This window comes from Heterocephalus glaber, unplaced genomic scaffold (genome assembly GCF_053883595.1).
Source record: "Heterocephalus glaber isolate CG9 unplaced genomic scaffold, H.glaber_assembly_v1.0 deba00000122, whole genome shotgun sequence".
Lineage (NCBI taxonomy): Eukaryota > Metazoa > Chordata > Mammalia > Rodentia > Bathyergidae > Heterocephalus > Heterocephalus glaber.
Genome location: NW_028258138.1, coordinates 53,267,045 through 53,272,868, shown reverse-complemented (window position 1 = coordinate 53,272,868; position 5,824 = coordinate 53,267,045). Strand labels below are relative to the sequence as shown.

The following is a 5,824-nucleotide window of genomic DNA, read 5'->3' as shown; positions in this document are numbered from 1 at the left end:
CTGGTGCAACCACTGTGGAAATCAGTATGAAGATATCTCAAAGAACTAGGACTGGAAGTCCCATTTGACCCACCTATTCCCCTGCTGGGTATCTTCCCCAAAGAAGTAAAAGAATCAGACCGCAGTGATATATATGCACCCATGTTCATAGCAGCACAATTTGTATTAGCTAAAACTTGGAAACAGCCCAAATGCCAATCAACTGGAGACTGGAAAAAGAAAATGTGGGTTTTTTTTTTTCTAAAATGGAGTACTACTCAGCCATAAAATAGGAAAAATTAGAAAATGGTATAGCTAAATTGATGCACATTGTGACGATACTCCTAAGTGAAATAAATAGGACACGCGTAAATACTGAATAGCTTCTCTATTGTGAGAAACTGAAAATTTAACTAAGGACTAAAAAGTATAATAGATAATGTGAAACAGGCAGAAAGTGGGCAAAAGGAGAGGGGAATTTGGAGCGTAGGGGAAAGGAAAGAAGGGAATGGAATTAATATGAGAAAATGGAAAATTGGAAACAAAGTCTTTGTAAATAGGGAGTGATGGAGGTGTTGAAGGGAGGGCAGAGAAAGGGGGGAAAATTAGAACCAAGAGATATTATGTAAAGGTGTAAATTTCCATTGATGAATGTCATTATATTGTATACCTAAAATGTACAAATAAAATAAAATTGAAGAAAAAAAGCAAAATCTATAGTTTAAATTGTAAGTAAGAATATGCATCTATCTAACAATATATCTATTTTATTTGGCAAAATACTAAAAAGGTTAAGTGAATTATAAATGTAGTTTATGTAATTACTCTTACTTATGTGATATATATATTACTTATATGATATATATATTACTTATATGATATATATATATATATTTATCAGTTGTCTCTAAACCATGAAAATTTAAATAAATTACCAATTGGCTAAGACTATTTATTTCTTCACATTCCTGATGATAATTTATAATATTTGCCAATATGCTCAGGTTAAAAAATTTTTCTCATCAACATACATTTTTGATTACTTGTACTGCTATGTATCACATTTTACTAACATTTAAGCATATATTTCTGTGTAAAAATGCATATTACTCAAAATTCTTTTGTTGCTATTTAAGTACCCTTAATGATAAAGTATATTTAAAACATCATAAGAAATATTAGACAAATATGTTTTCTCAAATAAAAAATTTTTTTCCATATGTTTCTAGGTTTTACTGTGGTTTTAAAAGGCTTTTAGGGCTCAAACACATTCACTAGAAGAAAGATAGCCTCTTTAATGCTGGAAAAAAACTAGCTTTCTTCATGCTGAACACTAAAACTAGACCTATGTCTCTCACCATGCACTAAACCAAAATCAAAATAGATCAAAGATCTAAATATTAAAACAGAAACAATAAACCTGTAGGAAGAAAGAATAGGTAGAATGCTTAAAGACATAGGTGTAGGCAAATCTTCATGACTAAAACCCAGACCACACAGGAAATACTACAAAGAATCAATAACTGGGATTTCATTTTATTAAAATGTTTTTGCACAGCAAAAGAAATCATCAACAAAGTGAAGATACAACACAAAGAGTAGGAAAAGAATTTTACCAGCTATTCATCAGACTAATATCTAGAACATATGGAGAACTGAAAAAATAATCAGACCCTCCATATTCAAAGGCCCAATCCCAAAATGGGTATTTGAGATGAATACACACTTCTCAGATGAAGAGGTAAAAATGGCAAATAAATACATGGAAAAAATATTCAACATTACTGGTCATTTGAGAGATTCAAATTAAAACAACACTGAGATTCCATCTGACTACAGAAAGAATGGCTACTATCAAGAAATCAACCAACAACAAGTGCTGGTGGGGGTGTGGCGGAAAAGGAACTCTTCTCCACTGTTGGTGAGAGTGTAGACTGGTGTAACAGCTGTGGAAATCAGTATGGAGATTCCTCAAAAAACTAGGTACCATTTGACCCACCTATTCCTCTTCCCCAAAATAATATATGCACACCCATGTTTGTAGTGACACAGTTTGTAATAACTAAAGCTTAGAAACAACCCAAATGCCCATCAACCAAGGATGGACAAAAAAGATGTGATTTTATATATATACACTCTTCAGAAGAATAAAGAAAGTTAAACTTGAGACATTTATAGGTAAATGGATGCGTCTAGAAGCCATATTCTTATGTAAAATAAATTGGACATACATGTGTAAATATCATATTGTCTCACTGGTGTGAGAAACTGAAAGTATAAATAAGGACAAAATATATAATAGATATTGTGAAATAAGAATTTGTTCAAAATTATTCTGAGTGTGTGATAGTTTACTAATAAGTAAAATGTTTTATACAAAAAAGCTATAGTATTATTATTATGAGAGATAGATTAGCAATTGAAAATATATTCTATCATGATCATGACACACAGTGTATTTACCATTGTTATTCTCTAATTATTTTGTTACAAAACATTTTTCCTTAGAATTGTTTATATATTTTTCTTTATTAATATCTACTTGCATTACATTAAAATTTAAAAAAATTAAAAATTAAACAAATAAAATGGCTGGGGATTTAGCTCAGTGGTGCAATGCCTGCCTGGCAAGCACAAGGTCCTGAGTTCGATTTCCAGTACTGGAAAAATAAGAAAAATAAATAAAATAAAAAAGGCTTTTAAATATTGTCTTCATGAATCTGTTATTTCCTTTAAGAGTGCTGCCTTGCTATTAGGATTATACAGGTCTTCTCTAGAGATATCTACATGAGTTGCTGACTAAATTTCTATAATATTTTAATTTTCTCTTAATATACAAATTTATATTTCCTTAAGAATTAGGGGACTAGAGTGGTTGTACTTTAATGAATCAATTTTTATTGTTTCACTCAATCCATAACATTTATCCAAAATAAAATAAAATAAAATAGATTAATAAAAGGATTTTATATTCCATCACAACATAGGAGTTATTACCCTATATTCTCTGCTTGCCTATAAAAAATATGCTAGCTAGTCTTAATCTTTTTCCACTTCTGAGTACATGGGTAGGTGACTTTAGAAGGTTCACTAGAGGAAAAACTATATTGTGAAAGGGAACTAGCCAGAAACATATATGGCGATAGAACATATGTTTTTTCCTACACTTATTTTATAAACAGCTAGTAATATGATCTTAAAAGTTTCTCTCCATCTTGTGGCTGAATACAAAGGATACCAACATTTCCTGGAGCAAGGTGGCTTCGGGAAGTATCCCACAGATTTAGGATAATTATTTTTTTCTGAATTTTTAAACATTGCTCAAATCATGTTTTCTTCAAAGCTAACAAAAATAATTTTTCTGGGAGATGTCTCAGTGTTTTTTGCTTTCCATAAATTTCATCTGGTACATGTTGACCTCTTTCTTGTTCAAATTAAAGCTCTTGGTTTGACATTTTTTTATTTCTATTTTAGGACACATTCTTATTTTTGATTAATTGTCTTACTTTGTTCAGAGGTAATAATTAGCCAAAAAATACTGCTTTTCAGAATCTATTCTCTATGAGCTTTGGGATCAAGTTGACCTGCTTTCACATCAACCATTTCATAACTAAACTTCTTGGGGAAATAATTTAACCTCTCTCAAAACTTATGTCTACATCTATAATCCCCAGGTTGTAGAGTTATGGTAAAAGAAGTATATAGTTTCATTAAGATGTAAAATATATTTAAATGCTTACTATAAGATTTGTTTTTTGGTTTTGGGATTTTTTTTCTTACTTTTTGGTAGCAGTGGTGTTACTGAGGATTGAGTCCAGGGCCTTCACATTGAGCTACATTCCCATTTATTTATTTATTCATTTAATTAACTAATTAATTAATTTTTGAAACAGGAATTTGTTCAGTTGCTAAGTTGCCCAAGCTGGTCTTCAACTTGCCATCCCCCTGCCTCTCAGAATGCTAGGATTACAGCTGTCCATAACTATGCTTTATTAATACTTACTATATTTTAATCAGCTCCAAATGATAGTTGGCATATTTTTAGTCTTCTGTGTCCCCTCAGGCTCTTTTTTCCTTCAAAATATTTCCCTACAGGCAAGTCTGTGGCTAGAAGTGGTGATGTTCTAATCATGTTAGATAAAGATGATACTGAGACTCCAGTAATAAGGGAGGCAACCCCTACCCTTGAAGATGGAAACTGTGAACCAGACAAGAATTCTGAGTCTGTTGACCAAAGTGCTGAGCCAGAGAATAAATCAGAACCTGTGGCATCCACTTGGAAAAGACCAGAGGTCAAACCTTCCAGTGACCTTGAAACTTCCAAAGTTCAGGAGACTGTTTCTAAAGATGTAATCCAGACTGGATGGGGATACTGGAGAAGCTGGGCCAAGTCTTTGCTCTCCTCAGCTTCAGCCACAGTGGCTATAGTAGGACAAGATATTTCAAATGTCATTGAGAAGGCAGAGACTTCCCTTGGGATCCCTAGTCTCAGTGAAATTTCCTCTGAAATCAAGTGTGCAGCAGGAGAGACAAATGCCAGAGTGAATGAAAACTCCTCTCTGGTGGCTGGTCCATTTGGTGTATTCTCGACCATTTCTACTGCTGTTCAGAGCACAGGAAAGAGTGTTATCTCTGGGGGTTTGGATGCCTTAGAATTAATTGGGGAAAAGACAATGGATGTAATAGCAGAAGGAGATCCTGGCTTTAAAAGAACTAAGGGGCAGATGAACCAAAATTCTACTCTATCTCAGATTTTACAAGAGGAGAAGGAGAAAGAAGAGTTATGGACCTCCAATGAGGTTACCATGAAAACTGACAAGAAACCTATTATAGGCTACTTTTTGATGAATTTCAAGACCTTTCACATCTAGAAGCTCTGGAGATGCTTTCTTGAGAAAGTGAAATAAAGGTGAGGTCTACACTTAATTCTCTGAGTGGAGAAGAATTAGAGACCCTAAAACTTGAATTAGAGCAACTCAAAGAAGCATTTTCCCTACCAGAGTTTTGTGATGAAGAGAAAGAAGTGAAAAAAGGGGATGAAGATTTTACCAAAGAGATAACAGAGCTGTTTTCCCATCTGGATGTCTCTTCCAAACCAGAGAAACTTGCCAGGACAAGAAATACTGCTTATGAATGGATCGAGGCAATTCTGACAAACACATTAGCAGAGAAGAAAGGAGAAAAGCAGTTGGAGGCAGAAAATACTGAGGAATTGTCTAAAAATTCAATAGAGGATATCCATGCATTTGCAATCCGGACCCTCACTGAATTCACTCCCTGTTCAATTGAACTGTTTCACAAAGCAACAGCCTTGGTTCTCCATGGCCAGAAGCAGGACATGACTGCCACAGAAAAGAGCCAGATTCTTTCTCAGGTGACAGCTGTGATGTGTAAAGAGTTGTCCTCTCTATCTAAAGAGTTCACTACCTGCCTGACAACTGCTGGGGTCAAAGAAAAGGCAGATACCCTTAACCCATTAATCATTGCAGTATTTCTAGAGGCATCAAACAGTGCATCCTACATCTAAGATGCCTTTCAGCTACTCTTGCCCATGTTGGAGATCTCCCTCATTGAGAACAGGACTGAATCACCTGCACATGAACTACAAGTCCAGAAACCTTTGTCAGAACATTGAAGAACAGAAGATTTTCACCTGGGATTTAGGGTCGCCAAGAAATGACCACATAAAAAGGCAGGAGAACAGGTTTAAAGTACAAGTTTATTTCTTTACTTGGCTGAAGAAATTATTCTTGGCTGATGAAATTATATCGTCCTTATATTATTCTTTCTAGTTGTTAGAATTAATGAATTATTTTAAAATGAATATTTGTAGAAAGTCCTAGAA

At 33.9% G+C, this 5,824-nt stretch overlaps 1 pseudogene; it reads left to right on the top strand.

Moving 5' to 3' along the window:
• The first annotated feature begins 4,091 nt into the window (after positions 1 to 4,091).
• On the top strand, positions 4,092 to 5,614 carry LOC101721285 (protein FAM114A2 pseudogene; annotated as a pseudogene).
• Positions 5,615 to 5,824: the final 210 nt, after the last annotated feature.